General features: G+C 45.1%; 1 protein-coding gene across 2 annotated transcripts in view; it reads left to right on the top strand.

Annotated features, from left to right (window-relative positions):
- The window catches only part of SORBS1 (sorbin and SH3 domain containing 1), a 328,324-nt gene that overhangs the window by 61,772 nt on the left and 241,095 nt on the right, over positions 1 to 25,457 (top strand). The window lies entirely within an intron of this gene.

The raw sequence follows: 25,457 nt of genomic DNA, 5'->3' as shown, positions 1-25,457 counted from the left end.
AAGGTGCTTGAGCGGGTGGTTGTAGGACAGCTCCAGGCACTGTTGAATGAAACGGATTATCTAGATCCATTTCAAGTTGGGCTTCAGGCCTGGTTTTGGAACAGAAACTGCCTTGGTTGCCCTGTGGGATGACCTCTGCCAGGAGAGGGACAGGGGGAGTGCGACCCTGTTGATTCTCCTGGACCTCTCAGTGGCTTTCGATACCATCGACCATGGTATCCTTCTGGATAGGTTGTCTGGGTTGGGAGTAGGAGGCACTGAACTACAGTGGTTCCGCACCTACTTGGATGGCCGATTCCAGAAGGTGGTGCTGGGGGATTACTGCTCTGTGCCATGGCAATTGTGCCATGGGGTTCCACAGGGCTCTATTTTATCCCCCATGCTGTTTAACATCTACATGAAACCGCTGGGGGAGGTTATCCGGAGGTGTGGGCTGAGGTGCCATCAATAGGCAGATGACACCCAGCTCTACCTCTCTTTTACATCAAAACCAGGTGAGGCAGTGACTGTTCTGAATCAGGGCCTGGGCACGGTAATGGACTGGATGAGGGCCAATAAACTGAAACTCAATCCAGACAAGACAGAGGTACTGTTAGTGGGTGGTTCGTCTGCCCGGCTAGGTGATATTAAACCTGTTCTGGAGGGGGTTGCACTCCCCCTAAAGGATCAGGTTCGTAGTTTGGGGGTGCTGTTGGATCCAGAACTGTCACTTGAGGCACAGGTGAACTCAGTGGCACGGAGCACTTTTTATCAGCTTAGGCTGGTATACCAACTACGCCCTTATCTGGACAGAGATAGCCTAGCTACAGTTATCCATGCTCTGATAGCTTCTCGTCTGGATTACTGCAATGCGTTATACGTGAGGCTGCCTTTGAAAACGGTCCGGAAACTTCAGCTGGTCCAAAATAGGGCAGCAAGATTGTTAACAGGGACTGGCCTGCGAGCTCATATTACGCCAGTACTTTTCCAGCTGCACTGGCTGCCAGTCCATTTCCGGGCCTGATTCAAAGTGCTGGTGTTAACATTCAAAGCCCTTAATGGCTTAGGGCCTGGTTACCTGAAGGATCGCCTCCTCCCATATGTGCCTGCCCGGACCTTAAGATCATCATCAGCGGCCCTTCTCCGTGAGCCCCTGCCAAAGGAAGTGAGGCGGGTGGCTACTAGGAGGAGGGCTTTTTCTGCTGTGGCACCCCGGCTGTGGAATGAGCTCCCTAGTGAGGTTCGCCTGGCGCCTACATTGTATTCCTTTCGGCGCCAGGTGAAGACCTTTTATTTTCCCAGGTATTTTAGCATTTTAGCTTTCTAAATTTTTATCTTTGCTGTTTTAAATCTGTATTTTAAACTTCTGCACTGCTGCTAGGTTTTATTGTGGTTGTATTGTTATATTGTGGTTTTAATGTTCTGTATATTTTAAATTGTTTTATTGTGTGTTGTTTGGATTTAATTTTTGTGAACCGCCCAGAAAGCTTCAGCTATTGGGCGGTATAGAAATTAAATAAATAAATAAATAAATGATTAACTGTTAAATTCCTCCTTCCTGTTGTGTATTTTACAAGCTTTAAGGGCAGAAGGTAAATAGTACTGAGGGGAAGATCTTCAGCAATGTTATGCATTTGTATTGCAATACAAATATATGAATGTGAGACCATTTAAAACCATGATTAGTCAATATTGTAGATGTTTGGCTCACGTTTCCCAGCACATCTAATGGTTTTACTTACATAATTTGCTTTCTGCCTAATCAGGTTTGGTTGCTTGTAGTGGAAGTGACTGATGGTGCAATTCAATGTAAACCTGTTAAGAACAGTTGAACATAGTGGGACTTATTTCTGAGTAAACATGCAGAGGTTCAGTCTGCCTATAACTTATGTAGTTTTATCAAATTCCACAAGTCAGTAGCTTTTTAAAAATTTCTTTGTCTGTTTACCATGTCTGAACAAAACTGAGAAAATTGTGAAAGCAGTTATTTCCTTTTATGATACTTCTAGAGTGCATTAGCTAACTCAGCAAATAGAAGAATTCCTTGGAGAATACTGGGAAACAGCCCAGACACTCAAAAGTTAAATTTTGTTTAAATTTGTGTGTATATTGTTGAAAGAGGGATTTTTTTTAAAAAACTCGCATTCTTGGTGTTTTATATCTTAATAGTTTGAACAACATTCCTAATGAATACTTTTCTGTTTGTTCAAATTTCTAAACCTTTTTGTAGGATTACAAAAAGCTCTGCCTAACTGCAGTGTTTACATCATTTGCAGCAGAGAAAATTGTGTGGGCTTCTGGTTTGAAACCCTGTTGTTTGTTCATTTGTGGATAAAAGCCAATGCCTTTGAGAATTATGCAGGAAAGCATCATATATTTAGTTTATAGCTATCTGAAAATTAGCACAAAATTCAGAGCAAGATTACAAATTTCAGGGCATAGCTCCACTCAGTTAATGGTTTATGTAAATTAAGGGCAAATTAGATATGACATTAAATGTACCTTTGCATTTAATGTTAATGTTTTTAAAAATGCAAATAGCTACTGCGGGGCACTGATAATTATTGAGATAGTAGTAATTAGGGAGGGTGAGTTTAACTCTTTCCTATCCTATTTGTGGTCCTGACAAAAATAGCTGCTCTGAAGCCAATGTAGTGATTTTCTTCCAATGCAAATAGCAGCTTCAGAGGAGTGATTTTCTTCAGCAGAAGAGGAAAGAATAAAACTCACCCTCCCCACTTGCTGCAATCCCAATATCTGCCTACCCGTGGCTGCTATTTGTACAACATGCATGTTTATTTAAATGCCAAAAAGTGCATTTAATTCCATATCTAGTTTAGCCCTAGGAGTAGGTTGTTGAAAGGGATTTTAGTTCAAGTATTAACAAATACTTGGTGGGTATGCTTCTATGAAATCCTGAAAATATAGCCCTGCTTACTGAAGTCCATGAAAAGTAGCAACTGAACATAGGCATGGATATTTGTGTGATACCTGTCTTGCAGTAAATAAGGCAATGAGCTAAATGCTGCATTTGAGAGACATTAGCTATTTCTGTATAAGAGGACCACAGCAGTGGCTGCTCTTTGAACATATGACGCCTCCTTGTCCTGAGAGAAATCATTTGTATATCTAGCTCAGTATTATTTGATCTGATTCATAGCAGTTCTCCAAGGTCTGACACAGAGCAGAGGACTTTCTTATCCTCTAACTGAAAATGCTATGGGCCTGAACCTAGGGCCTGCTGCATATCCAAAGCAGTGAGTCATGGCCGCTCACTTTGTCCCACCGTATATTTGGAGTTCTTTTTAAAATTATTATTATGATGATTATTAGGATATTTGGAGATGATGATGATTACATTTATATCCCACCTTTTTCTGATCTTGCAAGGAACCCAAGATGGCTTGCGTGATCCTCACAACAACCCTATGAGGTAGGCTAGGCTGAGAGTCAGTGACTGGTCCAAAGTCACCCAGTGAACTTCATGGCCAAGTGGGGACTAGAGCCCAGATCTCATGAGTCCCAGTCCAATACTTTAACCACTGCATCATGTTGGACTTTGTATTTGGGGGTCAGTGGGTGCAGGGAGACATCTGAGGGGGGAATATGATAGAAATTTATAAAATTATGAATGGGGTGGAGTTAGTAAATAGAAATTATTCTCGCTCTGGTGGTCATTCAGTTAAATTAATTAGCAGTAGGTTTTTTTAAAAGATTAGACAAATTCAAGGAGGGTAGGTCTAACTAAAAATAAGAGCTCAAACTCTCTAACATACATACTTTCTCTCCACCCTGAAACCTGGTTCAGCCCCCTACTGTTCATCTTTGTAGACTGTACTTTTGGGTTATAGGTCAGGATCAGAGTGTAGGGCAAGGTGAATCTGAGATTAGAAGTGAGGAGGAGGGAGTTAGGTGTGAGACTGGTGTGTTAGGTCAGGTGTTAGTGGGAGGAGGAAAGCCTGGGGTTGCTATCCACAGGCTTAACTCAGACTTGGAATCTCACAAAAGATCATACTGTGAGGAGTTTGTGCTCTAACTCAGGTCTTCTTTTGTGTGAAAATGTTATTAATAAGTTTTTAAACTTATAAAAATGTGATGTGCTTGCATGCAAGTTGATGGAGTGCAAGGCTCCTGCATACAATCACAGCTGGAGTTAGGTCAACTGAACTACACTTAGCTTTGTTTCAAACTGAGGGGTGTTCTTTATAGGGGATATTTGGCTGGAAATCCAAACTGGCTTCAGCCTCACCTCTAACCTGCAATATTAACAGTGGAGTGTATTACAGGATTGCCATAAGCCTCTCTCTCAACCACAGCATGCAATATGGGAATAATGCACTGTATTGGCATTGGCAGGACAGTTTTAAAATATTTCTAACTAAGACAAAATCCACATAAAATAAGACCTGGAGCCAATCTACATGGCCGATTTAATGTGAAGGGAAAGCACATCAGGGTTGTTTGTGACAGATGACGTTGTCACCAACCAGCAGCTTCCCTCTTGAAAAGCCGCATTTTCAGAAAGTCCTTTTAGTCTGTATTTTTTACTTAAAGTGGCTCCCAGGCAGTTCTGCTGCAGTGTGCCCTATCCCTTCGCATTAAATCCTGGGTGTGCCTCTGTGACATGCCTGTGACCTGGCAGTGATGTGGTCAAGGGGTGGGGCCGCCCCTTCCCTCCCCCGTTCACTCTTTTTCCCCAATGGCACTAGGGTGCACAGTCTGCAGACTGTTTCCCATTCAGAACACTGCAATTGCACATTTTTGAGGAGTCAGGATAGCAAAGTAGTTGCTTTCGGTAGAGTAACAAGCCTGCATTTCCAATTTATAAAAGTGCTACAGCGCTGTTCCTAGCTTTCAAAATTGCACAGTAGTAGCTTTCACCATTCATAGTAACTAGCCCCTATTTCCCATTCATAAAAGCGCACTTCCTGTCTTTCCCCAATCAGCCTCCATTCAGTTAAGTTTGAATATGATACTGGTATGAGATTGAGCAACATCATACATGCTAGATAGTCACAGGCTATACAGAAAATGGGGAGGGGGGAAGGTTTGTGGTATGTAAAGTTCAGCCATGGAAAGGGAATGCAGTAGACAGACCAAGGCTGAGATCCTTTGCACTCTTCTCAGGGAGTAAGTCCCACTGAATACAATGGAACTTACTCCCAAGTAAAAAGGCACAGGATGACACTTCAGGGCTGCAAAACTCAGGCACACTGCTTTCCTTAAACAGTGTGAGGTTTACTTCTGAGTAGACACATGCATAGGACTGAGCCATACAGAACTAAAGTGGGGGGCAGGGGCTTCCAGTGTTGGCCACCCCTTCTCCTCCTGATCCCTGTATTGTTTCCTTTTCAGCAGTAACACAGCTGTGAAATGCTGCTACTGAAGGCTCCCTATTTTAGCCGCCCCTATGTATAAACACATACGTAAGCCAGGGGTAGGCAACATGGTACCTTCTAGATTTGGGTTACAACATCCATAATCCCTGATTTTGGTCATATTGGCTGGGGCCGATAGGAGTTGCAGACCCATCAGTTATTTGTCTAAACCTGGTTGGCTACCCCTGGGGAAAGCAAACCCACAGTATCAGGGCCACCCTAAGACATTCTGCTGGGTGAGGTGGACCAGCTGCCTCCGGCCCCACCACCATGGTGCACCAACCTGCTGATTCTCCTGCTCCTGCATACATCTGTCTGAGTATTAAGATCTGCCAAGGGAGCTCTCCTCTACATCTCACCATTGGATGCTGTTGATTTTGTGGATATGTGAGAGAGGGCCTTCCTGACTGTGGTGTCCTAGTTATGGAATACCCTCCTCCGGGAGGCCTGGGTGGTGCTGATGTTGGTTTCATTTTGGCACCAAGTTAAGACCTGGCCATTGGCCATAGCTTAGTTCTGAGTTACTGTTGCTGATTTTATATACTAGATTGTGAATTATTATTTTATGGGTTTTTGTTGAATTGTTTTTATGGATTGTATGCCACCCTGAGATATGTTGATATGCAGCAGGTTAATTTTTAAAAAATTAATTTATAATAATAAAAGAGGATGTGTGTCTATCTGTGCATCAGTGCCATAGTGCCAACACCATGAAACCTAGACACCTGAAACTTGGCATGCATATTAAGGGGGATCTAGGAATATGCAGGTTATTTTGCTTTTAAAATGCATTAATTAATTTTAATTAATGTAAACGTGTCTTCAGGTTTGAAGTCTGCAGTACCATAGAATCATAGAATAGTAGGGTTGGAAGGGGCCTACAAGGCCATCGAGTCCAACCCCCTGCTCAATGCAGGAATCCAAGTCAGAGCATCCCTGACAAATGGCTGTCCAGCCTCATCTTGAAGGCCTCCAGTGTGGGAGAGCCCACCACCTCCCCAGGTAATTGGTTCCATTGTCGTATTGCTCTTACAATCAGGAAGTTTTTCCTGATGTTCAGCCGGAATCTGGCTTCCTGTAACTTGAGCCCATTATTCCGTGTCCTGCACTCTGGGATGAACAAGAAGAGATCCTGGCCTTCCTCTCTGTGACAACCTTTCAAGTACTTGAAGAGTGCTATCATATCTCCCCTCAGTCTTCTCTTCTCAAGGCTAAACATGCCCAGTTCTTTCAGTCTCTCTTCATAGGGCTTTGTTTCCAGTACCCTGATCATCTCTGTTGCCCTCCTCTGAACCCTCTCCACTTTGTCTGCATCCTTCTTAAAGTGTGGTGCCCAGACCTGGACTTAACCAGTGCTGAGTAGAGGAGAACTAGTACTTCCCGGGATTTGGAAGCTATGCTTCTATTTAATGCAGCCCAAAATAGCATTTGCCTTTTTTGCAGCCACATCACATTGTTGGTTCATATTCAGCTTGTGATCGACAACAATTCCAAGATCCTTCTGGCCTGTAGTGTGGTTGAGCCACGTATCCCCCATCTTGTAAGTGTGCATTTGGTTTCTTTTTCCGAGGTGCAGAACTTGGCATTTATCCCTATTAAATGTCATTCTGTTGTTTTCTGCCCAGCGCTCCAGTCTATCCAGATCACTTTGAATTTTGTTTCTGTCTTCCAAAGTATTAGCTATCCCTCCCAATTTGGTGTCATCTGCAAATTTGGTCTTTTTTGCTTTGATAACTTCTCATCTGGATTACTGCAATGCGTTATACGTGGGGCTGCCTTTGAAAACGGTCCAGAAACTTCAACTGGTCCAAAACAGGGCAGCAAGATTGTTAACAGGGACTGGCCAGCGAGCTCATATTATGCCAGTACTTTTTCAGCTGCACTGGCTGCCAGTCCATTTCCAGGCCCGATTCAAAGTGCTGGTATTAACATTTAAAGCCCTTAACGGCTTGGGGCCAGGTTATCTGAAGGATCGTCTCCTCCCATATGTGCTGCCCGGACCTTAAAATCATCCTCAGGAGCTCTTCTCCGTGAGCCCCTGCCAAAGGAAGTGAGGCGGGTGGCTACTAGGAGGAGGGCTTTTTCTGCTGTGGCACCCCGGCTGTGGAATGAGCTCCTTATTGAGATTCGCCTGGCACCTACATTGTATTCCTTTCGGCGCCAGGTGAAGACCTTTTTATTTTCCCAGGCATTTTAGCATTTTAGCTTTCTAAACTTTTATCTTTGCTGTTTTAAATCTGTATTTTAAATTCCTGCACTGCTGCTAGGTTTTATTGTGGTTGTATTGTTATATTGTGGTTTTAATGTTCTGTATATTTTATATTGTTTTATTGTGTGCCGTTTGGTTTTAATTTTTGTGAACTGCCCAGAGAGCTTCAGCTATTGGGCGGTATAGAAATTAATTAAATAAATTAAATTAAAATAAAGATGGTGCACTTGGTGCTTTCACCATTTCATTGCTAGTACAGTTGGATTCTGGGCCAAAGAGCATCGCTTGCTCTAATTTCTTGTTCTGAGGATGTAAACAGCTGACTAATTACTGCTTGGTAGCCACTGATTAAAAATACCCCTACATAGAGTTGGACATGTCTGGGCTCTGGTCGCATTATGAGCTAAACATTACCACACTGACCTTCTTCGTCACAATTGCAGGGGTGTGGTAATGCTGCATGGCCATAGCTCACAGATAATAGCTCTCTATGTAATTTGAACCTTCATATGGGATATCTTTATATGGTCTCTACATACTACCCTGTGATTTCATAATGAAGAAATAAACAAATAAAATAAGTAGGCATATGTTTCCTCCTATAGTCCAGTATCTGTCTTTGTTAGTTACTATCTTCTCTTTGCCAAACAAAAAAACTCTGAATACCTATGCCCATTTTATGCCATGGTTGTGCACTACTTTGACATGGCATAAAATGGGCATAGGTATTCAGAGTTTTTTTGCTCGGCAAAGAGAGGCAGGCACAGGTTTGTTGTTGGATGTGCAGTGGTTCCATAACTAATGCTTCAGTAAGTTGTCTGCAAAGGTCAAGATACACATCTGGAGTACCAAGTATTCTTTTTCCTGATCTAGCCCAATCCAGAAAAAAAAGTGATTTGCCTAAGTTATTCACTAAGCAATCTGATACTTCATGCTGGTCCAGAGGTATGATGCTGCTATGCTGACAGAACAGCCTTCTCAGCCTGGGAGGGGGAAAATACCCCCCGCCCCCAAAACTGGCAGCAAAACCAATGGGAAACCAATAGTCACACTCACAGGCCTGGTTCACATGATTGTGGAGGGGAAATAAGCCACAATGGTATATTCCACCGCCCCCCATGCCTGCCAGGCAGGTGCTGGGGGGATCTGCATAAGTACCCTCAGCAGCATTGCTGGCCGTGTCATGTGAACCTGGCCAGGGTGGCTTGTTGCCATGGCTAACAAGCCACCCAGAACCCGACAGCAGCCCACTCTGTCAGCTCCAGGGGCTCACTCCATAGGGCATAGGGTTCGGAAGCAGGAAATGAGAGGAGAGGGAGAAAGATGCCCCCCTCACCTTTTGCATGCCCCCAAGGAACAGTCATGTCAGGGGCAAAAGAGGGTGCTCCCAGGGCTCACACCCACGCTGCAAAGTCCATAGGACAGCTCCCTAATCACTCAGCCACAGCAACAAACAATAATCATATCCATCACGGGGAATTTGTTGTCCCCTCCCAAGCCTCAACACTCAGTCACAGAGGTCAGGAGCTATAGAAGGAGCCCTGATCTGGTGGGACAACTTATGTTTTACATGCTAGAAGCCCCTGGTTAAAATCCAGGGTACAGCCCTACACTAGGAAATGGGGGGGGTCCCCCACACTCAGGCACACCAGAGCAGGACTGGTAACTTGGTCCCAGCATGGACTGGCCAACCCTTTTTGCTCACCTTTGGCCCCTGCAACACACATGGCAGTCCCACTCCCACTTTGCCTGGCAGGTAGCATCCCAGCAGGATTTATTGGCCCTCCCTATCTGCCTTCCAACCTTCTCCCCCCTCAGTAGCACTTATATCACTGAGGCACCCTAAGAAGCCTGCCCCTCCGAGTCCAGAGAACCTGGGTGAGCAGAGGAGCCACTGCCCCCCTCCCAAGCTCCCTATCCACCCCTCTCACAGTCCCATCCTGAGGCCAGCTGAAGCCAGGGTGCAGGAAAGGGATCCCTATCTCCCACTCTCTGTTGATAAAGAAACCACACATATGGCAAAATCAAAGCCTTCACTGAAGAGCATTTAGGATGGGGTGGGTCCAGAAAGGGAAAGACATACGTGTGGGTTTGCCATGCAGTCACTCCAGCAGGGTGCCTTTCCTCCTGTACCTTGGACAGTGGCTTGAAAGCAGGGGTAGGGTTTCTAATGGCACCAGCCCCATATTGGGAACACCTTCACCTGCTGCATAATTGTCTGTCATGAGGTATGCATGGGTACAGGAGTCTGCCTATAGCAAGTAATTCAATAACTCTAAGGCTGAACAGCCAGGAGTATCCTGGTTACTGCTGTTGGTCATGGCGTGGCGTCCCTCATGGTCTGCATGGAACAGGGTGTGGAACGGAGTCCAACCCTGTAAGAACAGCAGTCTGTGGAGAGAATGGAGAGATGCTCGGAAAATAGTCAACTGCTTGACCCTGAATCTGAATGGGCAATAGGAAATGTGTGTATGAGGGAGTGAGAGAGAAGACGGAGTAGTGTTGGGACCTGCCCCTTTTCAGCATGCAACTCCTTTGCTGAGGGAACTGCACTGCTGCCTATTCGCTACTGGGCCAGGTTTAAGGTATTAGTACTAGTGTACAAAGCCCTAAACAACTTGGGGCCAGGATACCTGAGAGAGCACTTCCTTCTTTACCAACCTGCCCAGTCACTGAGGTCATCAGAGGGCATGTTCCTGGTGGCTCCACCCATAGTATGGTTGGAGTCCACCAGGAAAAGAGCCTTCAGTGTGGTGGCCCCCTTCCTGTGGAACTCCCAGCCTTTGGAGGTCAGGCAGGTGGCAATGTTGTGTTCCTTTTGGTGCCTCCTGGAGACATTGTTATTTCAAGAGGCCTTCCTTGCGTGACCAGCTGTGGTTTATTAAATTTGACTTTATTGGAATTTGTCTTTTAAAAAAACGCTTCAACTGTTTAATCTGGTGTTTTATTCTTTTATCTTTGTTGTTCACCGCTCTGAAATCTTCTGATGTGGAATGGTATATAAATATTGTAAATAAGTAAGTAAGTAAATAAATAAATAACTCTTATCAGCGCTAATGCCTCAACCTCCCCCCTGCCACTATCGGGGAATGGGTAGACTGCAGTGACTGTGGGCGTAGTCACACGGAGCTTTTATGTTGCTATTGAGATTGGTTACTCACGGAAGTTTGCGGGTCCTGCAGATGACACCATCAACCTCCAGGGTGTCTCCCTCACTAAATGACCTTTATTCTATTTGTTACAAAGATTGGAGATAATGAGCTATCAAATTACAGTGTTTGAGTTCCACTTGAGTTCCCTCATGAAAAAGGAAAAGCTGCAATAAGAGGCGCTACACCACAGTGCCATCTAGCACCTGCATAATGAAACATATGGAAGACTCAGATAAGGGGGGAAAGTGTAGGGAGAGGAAGTGCGGGTAAAGGCAGTCTGTCGAGATCCTGCATTTAAAACGGAAGCAGAAAGCCCCATTTTAAATGTGGGATCTTAGGCTGGTGTAGAGATGCTCTGCAATTATACTTCATTCTTTGGTGTTGCAGTGACACTGTGTGTGTGAGTGTGTGTGTGAGTGTGTGTGTGAGTGTGTGTGTGAGTGTGTGTGTGAGAGAGAGAGAGAGAGAGAGAGAAATGCTAGCTTGTTCTGCTCCCTGTATCCAGGCTGTGATCTTGCACGGCAAAAGTGCTTATGAGTATTTGATCAACAGTGAGAAGTGGAATGTTCTCCCTATGCCAGCAGAGAGCTTATCTGCTGCATCTGGGATGAGTGCCTCCGCTGTGTATGGAATACTCTGCTCCCCGTGGTTGGGGGCAAGAGTGTTAGATCAAGATAGTTCAGACAAGGCACAGCATTTAGATATGGCAACTGGGACAGGAAGACAGTCACAGCAGTAATCCCCAACAGCCTTCCCTAACTTGGTGCCCTCTGGCTTCTACATGTGTTGGACTACAACTCCCATCAGCCCCATCCAGCATGGCAAATGGACAAGGATGATGGGAGTTGCCCTCTGGATGCCCTCTGGTTGGGGAAGACTGTATTACAGCATGTGTTGCCCTTCCCTTGCTTACTATGTCTGTCCTGGCAGCACCTCTAGTTGATAGAGTGGAGGCTGCTTTTGGGAGTTTGTGTCTTGAGCCATGGGGCAGTTTTCACAGAGGTGATAACATTTCAAGATATTTTTCCCCAAGGCATTGCATAGTAGCCTAGACTTCTTGTTTCCAAATTCATAATATCATCTGTGACAATATGTGAGAGAAATTTGGATTTTTCTGATTTTAAGAACTTTCAATTTATCTCTTTTTCCTTCTAGTGCCTTGTAGACCTTTTTATTACCAGATACCTTACATTCATTTTCTAGGAGCTGTATGTCTTTTAGCAGGATTTTCTTGGCAGCATCCCTCTGCTTTTTTTAATGTACTAGCTTTTTTTCTAACTACCACTTCCATTGTATTCCAAAGGGTAGCTTATACAATGTCTGGGTGTGTGTAAGTGTCAAAATATTGTTTAATCTCCTGCTTAAGCAGGCCTGTTTCTTGTAGCCATATTTGTAGATTTAGGCACCGTGTACAGGTAAGTATACATTTGCAGTTCAGCTAGACCCATAATCGTTGATACTGGAACTAGATCTGAGATTGTGAGGGTTCCTGACTGAGTTTCTTTTACTTTAGGTAGTAGATCTCATAATGTAAACAAATTATCCTAGAATAGGATTTATATCGAGAGGAGTAAAAAGAATAGTCCCAGACCTCTGGGTTACACTCCCTCCAGACATCAGAGCAAAAGAGGCAAATACTGCGGATAGCAGTTGTCACTTTTTGGAATGGTAACTGTACGGGAGTTCCTTTCAAGGGCAGAGTTGAAATCGCATTCATAACTCTAGTATCCCAATATTGCTGATCCATGCTTAAATGTTAGTAAGTTGCTCTGAAACCTCATGCAAGCTAGTTGCACATTAGGGCTCTAAAAAGAGCCTAGAGTCAATGGGGTTTGCCCTAGCATACCTTTTAACAAAAATATTTTGAGCTGTCTGATATGAACAAAAGGACATTACTTGGGCCCTATCTACACAGAGATGCTTTCTGACGCGATTCTGTTTAAAACCAGATTTTCATGAATTCAGATTTGCTTCTCCCATGGCACATGTAGCCAGTAATGCAGTGGATACATTAAAAAGAAAACACGCTTTTGTGGGGCAAACTGCACCTGAAACCGCATTAGTTTGGGGTTGTGTGGGCAGAGTCCTGCAAGTAGAATGGAACATCATCAACTATTTCTGTGTAGGTGCGGTGAGTGGAGAATAAAAAAAAGTAATCCCAAAAGCAAATGTAAAGGTCCACTCCTCCAGATAAGCAGGGATTTAAACCAAAAAGCAAGGCAATTCCTAACTCCCCAGCCCTCTCTCCGCTCCTGTGCTGAGTAAGTGCAATTGAAGACAGTGTGAATTACTTCAGAGTATTATTATTTTATTTATTTATTTTAAACATTTCTATCCCGCCCTATATCATTTAGGTCTCAGGGCGACATACAGATAAAATAAATGTAAACAGTATAAAACAATACATAATTTAAATAGCTAAAAACATATTAAACTATTAAACAAGCTAAAACTAGTTAAAATCTAAAACAGTTAAAACAATGTTCTAGGGAATGTATTTAGCCCTCAAAGGCTTTGGTAAAAAGCCACGTTTTTACTTGGTGCCGAAGCAAGACCAATGTCTGTGCCAATCGGGCCTCCAAGGGGAGGGCATTCCACAACTGGGGTGCCACAGCAGAGAAGGCCCTCTCCCATGTCTCACCATAGTGTATGTCTTGTACTGGTGGGACGCAGAGGAGGGCCCCTCCAACAGATCTCAGTTCTTGGGCAGGCATATAAAGGGAGAGGCGCTACCTCAAATATCGAGGTCCCAAGCTGCTTAGGGCTTTAAATGTCATCACCAAAATCTTGAATTCTGACCGGAAGCATATTGGCAGCCAGTGCAATTCCTTTAAAACCAGTGTTATATGGTTTTTATGATGTGTTCCTATCAGCAGTCTAGCTGCTGCATTTTGCACCAGCTGCAACTTCCTAGTCATCTTCAAGGGCAGCCCCATGTAAAGTGCATTGCAATAGTCTAATCGGGAAGTTACCAGCACATGGACTACTGTGGCTAGGTTATCCCTGTCCAGGAAAGGCCGTAGCTGGTGGATCAGCGGAAGCTGGCCCCAAGTACTCTGGGCCATGGAGTCTACCTGGGGCTCCAGAGACAGAGATGGATCTAGGAGTACTCCCAAGCTACGCACCTGCTCCTTTAGGGGGAGTGCAACCCCATCCAGGACAGGTCACTTACCCGATTCCCGGCCTCGGGAACCACCAATCCACAGAGCTTCCGTCTTGTCAGGATTTAGCTTCAGTTTATTGGCCCTCATTCAGCCCATTATAGCCTCCAGGCACTGGTCCAGCACTTTCACCACCTCAGCCGACTCTGACGACAAGGAGAAACAGAGCTGAGTATCATCAGCGTACTGGTGACACCCCACCCCAAAACTCCTAATGACCTCTCCCAACAGCTTCATATAGATGTTGGAACAGCATGCGGGATAGAATAGAACCCTGTGGCACGCCACAGCTTAAAAGCCATGGGGTAGAACAGGAATCCCTCAATACCACTCTGTGGAATAGGCCCTGCAGGTAGGAACAGAACCACTGTAGCACAGTGCCCCCAATTCCCATCCTGCAGAGCCGATCCAGTAAGACACCTTGATCAATGGTGTCAAAAGCCACTGAGAGATCCAGGAAGATCAACAGGGTAGCACACTGGAGTAGGTCGTCAGTCAGAGCAACCAAGGCCATTTCAGTTCTGTACCCTGGCCTGAAACCAGACCAGACTGAAATGGGTCCAGATAATCAGTTTCCTCCAAGAACATCTGAAGCTGCCCAGCCACCACATGCTCAAGCACAGTAGAGATGTTTAGCCAACTCCTCTCCTCGTGTCCACACTTTGATGATACAACTTTCCCTTTTGCCTATGAGTGCTGCGCTCTGCAGCCAGTGCCAAAGCCAGTATCACTAGTTGAGGTCACACAGACTCCCAAACCACACTGAAGCTAGCGTGACAGGAAAATCTGTCACAAAATGACTTTGTGAAAGTGCGGGTTTTATGGCATGAAATAAAATCCCCCCTGACCAGTTGCTGCGGAGAGGAGAGAACGTCATGTGCCATGGTCGTGTGTGAACCACAGTAGCACTGGAGTAAATCCCTTGTGTAGATCCCTCCTGGTTATTATTATAACAGCATTAGGGATGTACGAAAGTCACTTACCTTTTCGCAGCTTGCCTTCGCAGTGGGGGGGAGGCGCTTCGCTTCCCCCCCCAAAGTTCAGGCGAAGGGGGGGAGGCTTCCCGCCTCGCCCGGCCGAAATTCAGGCCAGGGGGGAGGCTTCCCGCCTCGCCCGGCCGAAATTCAGGTCGGGGAGAAGCACCCCATCTCCCCGGCCGCGAAACAAAAAGTAAAAAAAAAAGAGACCCCATGATAGGCTACGAGACGATTTACGTAGCCTATCACGGCTAGATTTCCAAAGTCAGCCGTGATAGGCTACGTATATCGTCACATAGCCTATCACGGGTGACTTTAGCGTTCCCTTATTTTTGCCATAGTCTACGTAAATCTTTACGTAGACTAGACGTGCCAAAATAAGGAACGCAAATGGCGGCGCCCATGGGCCGCCGCCATTTGCGTACGCGCTTTTTTTTCCCCCCCCCCAAAGTCACCCGTGATAGGCTACGTGACGATTTATGTAGCCTATCATGGCTGACTTTGGAAATCTAGCCGTGATAGGCTACGTAAATCGTTACGTAGCCTATGCACGGGTGTGTGTTTTTTTTTTTTACTTTAGTTATTTTTTTTTGCAATGGCGGCGGCGGCAGCCGGTCGGGAGACCGGCCGCCGCCCCCGCCCGTGACGAACCGCCGCCGGGACCCGCCGCCGGGAGGGACATTCGCCAAAGGTAAGTCCTGTCCCGGGGGGGTGTGTGGAGAATTTCACCGCCGATTTCGGGGGGCCGAATGCGTTGGCGCTCGGCCCCCCGAAGATTCGGGGAGAAATTCTCTGCCATCCCTAAACACCATGGGATTTTGTGCCAGGAGCACTATTCTGATCTTTGAAAAATGAATGTTTTAATTTTCTATTTAGATTTCATAACATATGTTTCCTGGAGAAACAGAGTTTTCAGTTGCATTCGTTCCGAGTTACATCACTTGTGCTCAACCAGTCCTACTTGCTTCATCCACTGTGTAGGTTCCCCAAACATTAGAGGGGAAACAGGGCTCTGCCTCTCAGGAGAGGGCGCTTGGGAATTATTATGTTGATAACGTGCTTGATGTCACCATTCCACAGTGAGACCAGGGCCTTCACAGGGGCGCCAGTCATGTCAGCTGGAAACTCCCCCAGAGTATTCAGGAATCCCTCAGATTCCATTAGAAGGAGATATTGCAGGAGGGGGGGGGGGTTGGGACATCAAAGTAGAATGGGCCACAGATGTTTATACACTGTTCCCATTCTACCCCCTTCCTCTAGCTGTCGTGTGCCTGGTAGCTCATCCAGTGAGCCCTCCTGTCCTTCAGTGCTGCTATTTAATGCCAGGTCAGTCTGCAATAAGACTGCACTGAGTCATGATTTAATCTTGGATGAGAACGCCGATCTGGTGTGTATTACTGAGGCTTGGGTGGGTGAGCTGGGTGGGGCTGACCTGACTCAGCTCTGCCCACCTGGGTACTTGGTGCAGCACCAACATAGGTTGGAGGGCTGAGGGCGGGGAGTCGCTGTGGTTCATAGAAGCTCCATCTCCATCACCAGGAAACAACCCCACCTTGGAGCAGGCCTTGAGGGGTTGCACCTGCTGTTGGGCCATAGAGACAGACTGGGATGCTGCTGATGTACCACCCACCCTGCTGCCCAGCATTCTCCCTGACTGAGCTGGCAGAGGCAGTCTCAAGTGTGGTGTTGGAGGAACCCAGGACGGTGGTTCTGGGTGACTTCAACTTCCATGCTGAGGCTGTCTCTGGAGTTCCAGCCTGGGACTTCATGACCTCCATGACAACCATGTAGCTGTCTCAGTTTGTCATTGGCCTGACGCATGAAGCAGGGCATACCTTTGATTTGGTTTTTCCTCCAAGTCTTTTAAAATGTTTTGTTTTAATTATGGGGTTTTATTATTTTATCTTGTTCACTGCTCCGAAATCTTTCATGTGGAGCGGTATATATTGTTAATAATAATAAGTCTCTGAGGGTGGAGCATCTTAATTGGTTCCCCATCCCTCCTGAGGGGAGCAGTCACAGTAAGTCCAAACCTTAGCAGGAAATAGTCTGACCATGACAATGGCCTTGAATCCACCTCTCTTCCCCAACCGGTCGCAAAGACCAGATCCAAGGCATGACCTGCAGAATGCATCCGGCTAATGATGCGCTGAGACAGACCATGGTTGTCATGGCAGCCATGAACTACCAGGTTGCCCCCCCCCCCCCGGCCACCCTGGTGTGAATGTTGAAGTCCCCAGCACCAATCTCTACTCAGTGTCATTCTTTGCTTCATCATTTAGATTTTACTGTACCTTATGCGGGAGAGGTGTTGATGTACTTACTATTTTCACTGAAAAGTGCCCGTTGGATCAGTGCAGGAATAGATCATATGGCCATCTTGCTTGAGAGCAAGCCATGCTCTCATGCCCCATTTCCCACTGACCCATTTCCCACTGGCAGGTAATTGTCAAGTTGTCTCTGCTCAACTGTCAGCAGAGTAGTCCAAGATGTGTCAGCATAGCAGGGTTTTATCACTTCCAAAGACCCTTAGCTGGAAGATCCTGAGTGTAGGACTGTGTCCTTAATGACAGATACTTTGTAATGTCCTGGTTCAAGACCAAGGATGAGGACAATCACACTAGGGAGAAATGAAGGCGTATCATAAGCTTTTTATGTAGGTTAATAAGAAAGAATAAATAGTGAGCAATGCAAACATTTAGATCCCAAGCCACCATTAATTGTGGGTCCAGTTCACTAGACTGTGTAAGTGGCCACTTTATGTGTGGGACTATCAACTGGAGGAGGTTTCCATCTATTGTTCTTGCTATTATCTCTCTGTCCCTCTTCCTCTGCTATGTGCTGGACAGTCAGCTGTAGCAGATCTTTATCAACGATCCTTCTTCAATCCCTCTTCCTCTTCCTCTTCCTCCTTTTGTCGCTTCTTCCTCTCACCCCGCTCCAACCGCCTCTGCTTTACTGACATCTCACTCTCCTCACTCTTGCATTCCATGCCCCTCCCCTTTGCATAACTCGCATTCCATGACGTTTTGGATCAGACATTACAACTAGTAATACCTTAGCTGGCAGATCCTGACTATAGGATTGCGCCCTTAGTGATATATGTTTTATCCCATACTTTCAGAATACTTATTCTGCGTGTTTGTATTTGGGTAAAGCAGCAGCAATAGCTGTATGGTTCAAATAACTGGTGGGAAAATGCTTAATGGAAAATCCTTTCCAGACTCAGTGCTTTGTCACTTCTTCATCTGCTTTTGTACTCAGCTGAAAAAGGCTCTTTTCCTCCATGATTTATAAATGTGGGTGTCATTAGTGCCCTCCATTATGTGTGATCTTGCACTATTTAGTTCTGCGAAATTATGAAAGATATAAAAGATGTAAAAGACATTCTGGTAGATCAGGGACACAGAATAGGTAAAGACAAGTGGGACCCTCAACAACGTGAAGCGCTGCAGCGTTGCATTGTGGAGCGCTGCTGTTCAGGGTTCCAGCCATTCTATTCCCACCCCTCAGCTTCATTTTTTGGGTTTATTTCCCAAAAGAGGCTGGGTTTATCAGCAGGGGAAGCAATGCAGCATCGGTTGTTTCCCCTGCTCCCACGCATGCTGGTCGTGCGACTGGGATTACCCTAATTACCTGCACCGCACTGCGGGTTGCCATGTCATCCAAACCTGGTATGCGGCACAGGTTTAGTGACTTCTGACCCACCCTACAACCCCTACTGCAAGCCATGAGTTGTAGGGTGGGTGAGAAGTCACTATGCCCATGCCACGTGCCGGGTTTGGACAACATGGCAACCCGTGGCTCAGGTCATTAGGGTAATTCAGCATTACATGGCCACGGAGCATCTTCAGTCGTCACTGAGCTGATTTTTTTTAAAGATTGGCTAAGAGCCTGATTGAGCTTTTGTATTCCTTTAGGCTATTCCTCAAAACACTCTATTATCCAGCTGAGACAGTTGGCATGAAAATATAGAAGTAAATCTGGGACTGCTAATTCTCCCTCTTGTTCTGTTCTCTGCATTATATCAAAGTTTACTCTTACTTTCTCCCCCTCCCCCCTCCCCCAGATCAACTGTTGCCAATCCTTAATTTTATTTTCTGTTATTACTGTTGCAAGTCACAAAGAGGAAATTTATTTAAAAACAGTGTTAATTTTTCCATCTAATTCCCACTTTACTTTATTCTTTAATTTGTCAAAGTTAAGTTTATATAAATCTTCATTTTTCTGAAAATTTATTCTGGAATACCGTACAGATTCATTTCTAATCTTCAAGTGTCGTTTTAGTATTGTTTCCTGCGGCGTACTGTGAACAGCCAGCGGGGATGATCTAACCTTTTATGGAACGCTAAAACAAATAATTCCAGAAAGGGCATGCAGCAAGGATCACTCCAATACCATGAAAGGAATCTGAAATGGCAGTGTACTCCAGCTGCTGTCAGATGAGGACAACTTAAACATGGCAGCTAAAGCAGTGAAACTGACATGGGGGGCTGGAGGGTGGGGGAATACTGAAATTGACATATACTGGGTGAGATGGCAGACCAGCTACAGCGATTTCAGAATAATGTAGTAGCTGAATGGCTGTCAGCTTTTCACCTTTAGGAACAAAAATGTTGGAAGTGGCAAGCAAATTATTGAAAATAGAAGCCACTGCTAATGAAACCTCTGATCTTAGAGTAAAGTGCAAGGAGAGCATGTAAAAATGTAAAAATCTCTCTAGAGCTAACAGGGACTTGAAAATAAAGCTGGAAGACCTTGAAAATCACAGCCAACATTAAAATTCACATGTACATGGGATTCTGAATTTGAGGAGGTAGGTGATATGTTTGGTTTCCCAGATAAATGATACTCTGAGCTTTTTTTAGATCCCCATATTTCTAATTCAGACTTTGAGAGGGCACACCGCACCCTACTACCCAAGCCCCATGAAGTGACAAGACCCAGAGACATAATGACATGCTTCACATGCTTAGAAGAAGCCATTTTGAGTGTGCTGAGGAACCTGCAAAGTCCAACCTATGGTGGAAAGGCAGTAATGGGCCTGCAAGACTTTAGTGCAGAGATTTTAAACAGAAGACTGGCATTCCACCCCTACACTGAAAAACTGCAGGAAGCTAGAATCTGATATAGATGGGTGTGAGGAGCCATCAGGGTTCGCCATGCAACCCCAGGTTTCCTGGATTGCCCAGTAACAGTAGCCAGTCACAGCTAGGGCTGGTTAAACAGAAGGAAAGAGAATCAGGACAAGAGCTTTTTAAATGGCTCAGGGACTCTGAAGGAGAAAGTGAGGCAGAACCACAGGATAAAAGCCTGAATGCCAGAATCACAAGGGAAGAAGAAAGTTGAAGCAACAGTAAAGAGGCTCAGAAGAAGTGGCTGGAAGCAACAGGAACCCCCCCACACAAAGAACAGAAAAGGGGGGGGGATGGGAAAAGAGCAGCTGACTAATTAGAAGGCTGAGGAGCTGAAGCAGAGGAGTGGCTGCTAAGAAAGGAAGGCGGGACCTTCCAGTGTGTACTGCAGCAGTGTGGGAAAATACAAGAACAAGTGGGCAAGAAAAGACTTACTTACTTCCACAGCAAACTTAGTATCGGAGCACCCTGACTCTGCAAGTACTTGTCTTTGGCTGCCGTCACTACATGGGCATTCTCTGATTCTGCAGCTACTTAACTTTAGTGCGCCATGTGCATTCACCCCGTGGACATTCATCCTGATCCTGTTGATACTTAACTGTGTATCCCTATAGACATTCATCCTGGTCCTGCAGCATTGCTTCAGGGGTTTTCAGCTTATCTTGCAAGTGCTTTCTATGAGCCCTAAGAAGTGAGTCTGATCCTGCAACTACTGACCTGAATGATCCTGTGTGTAACAAGGGTTAATAAAGTCTGTAGTTGCTTAAATCCCATGGCCACATTGTTCATTTAGAATGCGAACAGGAGAAATGGACATCTCCCCCCATTAAGGGGGCACTCCTTGTGACAATGGGGCATTCCGTTCCCCCTTCTACTCAACTTTGGTGGCATCGTATATGTTGCAAGCCACCAAGAAGCAAGACAACTACTCATCCTGTTTAATCTAGAGCTCCTGCCAGAAGCAAAGTACCTAAATGATGATAATGAGGAAGAAACACCCCCAGGAATTTGCTGGAAAATAGAGAAGAACAAAAAAGAAAGAAAACAGGCAACAATTTGGCATCCTCCTGGAATGCCCTACCCTGTACATGTGGCTGGCTCTCTCCCTTACTACTTTCAAATGGGCCTTAAAGACCTGGGTGTGTGCTTTAAATGAATGGGTGTGTGCTTTAAATGAATGGATGCCTAATTTTATTTTAAAAACTGGAGTATACGGTTGTTATTTTAAATGTTTTGTGCTGTTGTTGTAGTTAATTGTATTTAAAATGTTAAAACAATAACATTTACCTTGTAAACGCCTCGAAGAGGCTTTGTCCCAAAATATGGTATAAAAATACTTTAAATAATAAATAAAGGAACTGCTCCTCAAGCCCTGAATGAAGTGTTAAGATCCCTGTTTCTTTCTACACAGAGCACCTTATAAGTTACTTGGCACTATTAAACTAGGTTTGATACAGCAAGATTATGGCAATTGAATATGCCCCTTTGAGATTAACAAGTATAAAAAGCAAAAGTGGAAAGTTGGGGGAAGAGTAAAACTATGGGAAAAGAGCAAGAGGAGACCAGAGTAAGAAAGAAAAGATGGGGGAAGTGCTTGAGAAAGATTGTCACCTAAGACATGCAAATTAGTGTATTGTGCACAGGGAACAGTCTGGGAGGGGGTAATTGGCTATTAATTTACTCCTGATGTGGCTGACTACTGGGAAGTTCTGAGCCAAACTACAATTATGCTAATTCGATAGCCTGTAGCCAAGGCTTGTCTGTTTTTACTTTTGTGTGTGTGAAGCCCTGATTCAGACCAGTCAAGGAGGGGAGGATTAAACCTCACACACACACCATTTCCCCTAGATTTCTCCCTCTGGGAGAGGGAGAAAAGAAAAAAGTCTCTCATTTATGCCAATGGAGACTTTTTTCCTATTTTAACTCTGGTTAACCATCCCGTCACAGAGCGCAGTGGTCCTGATCTGAATTAAGGACACACTTTCTAAGATAAGAATAATTTAAAAAAAAAAACAGCCTTAGTTACATGCTACACAGTTAGTGTAACGTGTAGCTTGGCACTCAAAGAGCTCTCATTAAGGAATTAATTAAAGGAATAGGCCACCAAGTTGAAAGTCAATTTGAGAGTTATAGGGTTAGTTTTGTTTGGGTTATGGGTTCAAACAGCTGCATGCTACACAGTTAATGTAATGTGTAGTTTGACCTTCAGAGACATAACTGAGAGAAAAACTTCAAACATGAGCAATACAACAATGGAACCAATTACCTAGGGAGTTGGTGGGCTCTCCCACACTGGAGGCATTCAGGATGAGGCTGGACAGCCATCTGTCAGGGATGCTTTGACTTAGATTCCTGCATTGAGCAGGGGGTTGGACTCGACGGCCTTGTAGGCCCCTTCCAGCCCTACTATTCTATGATTCTATGTATAACTGTTCCAGATTAGGTGTTGGCATTGAAGTGAACATAAGAAAAGCCATGCTGGATCAGACAAAGGGTCCATCTAGTCCAGCATTCAGTTCACACAGTGGCCAACCAGCTGTCAATGGGAAACCCACAAGCAGGACATGAGTGTGACAGAACCCTCCCACCCATGTTCACCAGCAACTGGTGTACATAGGCATACTTCCTCTGATACTGGAGATAGCACAGAGCCATCAGGACTAGTAGCCATTGATAGCCTTCTCCTCCAGGAATTTGTCTAACCTCCTTTCAACGACATTAAGTGATTAGAGACCTAGTAACATTTGAAAACCTACTTTTGAGCACTGTAAGTGAGCTTAAAGGGCTTAATTTAAATTATTTATTTAATCTACACATTACAAGATTTTGATTGAGGAAACCACAGGCTCATTAAAGAGGCTCAAAATGACATGGGAGAAAGATTTAGGCTATGATGTACTGCAGGAACAATAGCAAGTAATATGGCAGAGGAAGTTACTTAAATCAGTATTGGTGTGGGAAAATGCACAAAAAACAATACATAAATGGTACGTAACCTCATGAAAGCTATTCTGTATAACTAGGGATTGCTCTACCAAATGAGGGAGGGAGTGTGCAGACAAGGGTTCACATTTTCATGTTTGGTGGACATGTTCTCAAGTAGCAGAATTTTGGAAATGGTGTTTGGGGAAATTTCAAGTTTAACTGGGCAAACAAACCATCTGGGCCCTGGGTTAGCACTGCTTAACATTTTTATAGAGAATGGGCATTACTGTTTGGGGCACACCAGGGCACGTGTCCCAGATCTTTTTTGAGCTGTGCCCCAAATATTTTGAGCTGCCCCAGTGCCATCATCTGCCTTGATAGAAGCACACCTCTTCCCTCTTAGCTCAGGAGCCTTGTGGTAACTAGGGGACCTTAAGACTCACCCACTCCCTTAGCAGACAGTAGGGGAGGTGTAGCATGAGAGCAGCAGCCTTCTAAACTACAGGAAACTATAAACTTCACTGCCACCTTTCCTTCCACAGTGTGCTCATTGTTTTTTCCACTCCCTACCTTTTCTTCTCTTACATGTCCTCTCCTGGGTGCTTGCTTGCAATGTAGTCTTGAAGAGGGAGGGGGATGGGCAAGAAGAGGTCGGGGCATCCTATTTTACTGCCCCAAACTGGAACTTTTGGCTTTTGCAGCAGCTCAGTAGCTTCAGCACAGAAAAAGATTCAATTCACCTCCACAAACTTCTCCCCCCACCCTGCAACTTTAACTTCTCCTACATAGCTGTAGGCAGCAGATTATCCCAAAAGGAGGGTTAGGACATCATGTTCCAGAAAGTTCTGGGGAGGCTGCATGCAGAGTGTCTCATAGCTCTGCAATTAGGTTTGAGGTTTTTCAATAAGTTTTAGGGTTTAAAACAAGAAAAAAGAAGAAAAAAGCCCTCAGCCACCTTTTCATTCATTCATTTTATTTCTATACTGCCCAATAGCCAAAGCTCTCTGGGTGGTTCACACAAATAGAAACCCAAAATCAAAATAATAAAACATAATAAAGTCATCTCACTTCATAAAGTTAAGGTATGTACAATCCTCCCACCCCTCCCAAATTCCTTTGAACTGCTACCCCTCTGAAAGAAGCCACTTGGCTTGGGGAATTTTCTTCCCTGCCTCCCTGCCACCATTCTTCTTTTTCTCTTCTTCCCTCCCCTATCCTGGGCTTTCTTTCTCTTCCTTATTCCAGCTAGAGCAGGGGTCCCCAACCTTTGTGGGCCTGTGGGTACATTTGGCATTTTGAAAAAGTACCCTGAGCACCACCACAATTTGGTGCTGTAGGGGGTGGGAGGTGCAATCACAAAAATGTTGGGAGCTCCCCCTCTTATTTGTTTGTGTGTGTACATGAATGTGCACCCTCTCTGTGTACTTCTCATTCTGGTTTCTCCCCCCACCCCAGTCTGGTTCCTCTCTCACTGGCTCCCTCCCCCCTCCCTCCTATCCCCATGCAAGTGAATGACACAATTTCTCCATTCATTTGCATAGTGCGAGAAAATTGGCTGAAAATTGGCTGGAGGGGGTGAACCCCCCACACACCAAGGGCCCTGTTGCTCCAAGAGTTCTTGGTGGAAGTGAGCTTTGCCACCCCTCCAACAATTTTTAGGCAAGGAGGACTCCCCTCCTGCCCCCGTTAGCTCCATTCACTTGCAGAGGGGGGAAATAGTTTGGTGGGTGCCTCAGCCTGGCCTTGTGGGTGCAGTAGTACCCACAGGTACTGCACTGGAGACCCCAGGTCTAGAGCAAGTCTTGGGCAATTCTCAAAAGGGGAGCACATGCATATAGGAAGCTGACACTGACAGGCATCAGTGGCTCTCCAGGGTTTCAGGTAGGAGTGCTCACTTCTACAATCCTATGTCTACTCAGAAATAAATCCATTTATGTTCAGTGGGGCTTACTCCAAAGAAAGTGTACATGGAATTTCATCCCAAGCTATTTGGGGGTGGATGGGTTGCAGCCTGATCTGGCATGTTTTTTCGGAAATAAGTCCTGCGTTGTGAGTGTGGTACTGTAAGCTTAATAAACTGCCTACCCCATCCCACTCCACTGACTTGGATACTCCTTCAGCCCAATCCTATGCATATTTTGTCATTCCTGTGTTTTTCTTTTTTCATAGACTCTTAACTCCAATGGTGAGGGAAAGACACTTGGTACATGGTCAGAGGTACTTTCTCCATAACCTAGCCTTAGAATTGAAAAAGGACTCCTTGGCTGAATCCTGGTGAAGCCTTGGCACCAACTAAGTTTTGGGGAGGAGGAGACAAGAATTTGCCATATGAGGAGGAGGTGGAGGAGACTTGCAAAAAATGAAAACAAAACATTGTTTTTATGTAGAGTTGCTAGAGGATAGAAAAATGAGGGATTGCTGTGGGGAGGGGAACAGAATTTATGCGCGCTGGTGGTTGTTTTCTTGTAACAGGTTTGGCCAGTGCTTAATATTTTAAAAGGAAGTGCACAGACCTCGACCTCAGATTGCATCTGAGTCTGT

This window comes from Heloderma suspectum, chromosome 3 (assembly GCF_057233095.1).
Source record: "Heloderma suspectum isolate Gila_16-S chromosome 3, 16-S_ref, whole genome shotgun sequence".
Lineage (NCBI taxonomy): Eukaryota > Metazoa > Chordata > Lepidosauria > Squamata > Helodermatidae > Heloderma > Heloderma suspectum.
The sequence above is the reverse complement of the archived record's forward strand: the minus strand, read 5'-3'. Positions and strand labels throughout refer to the sequence as shown.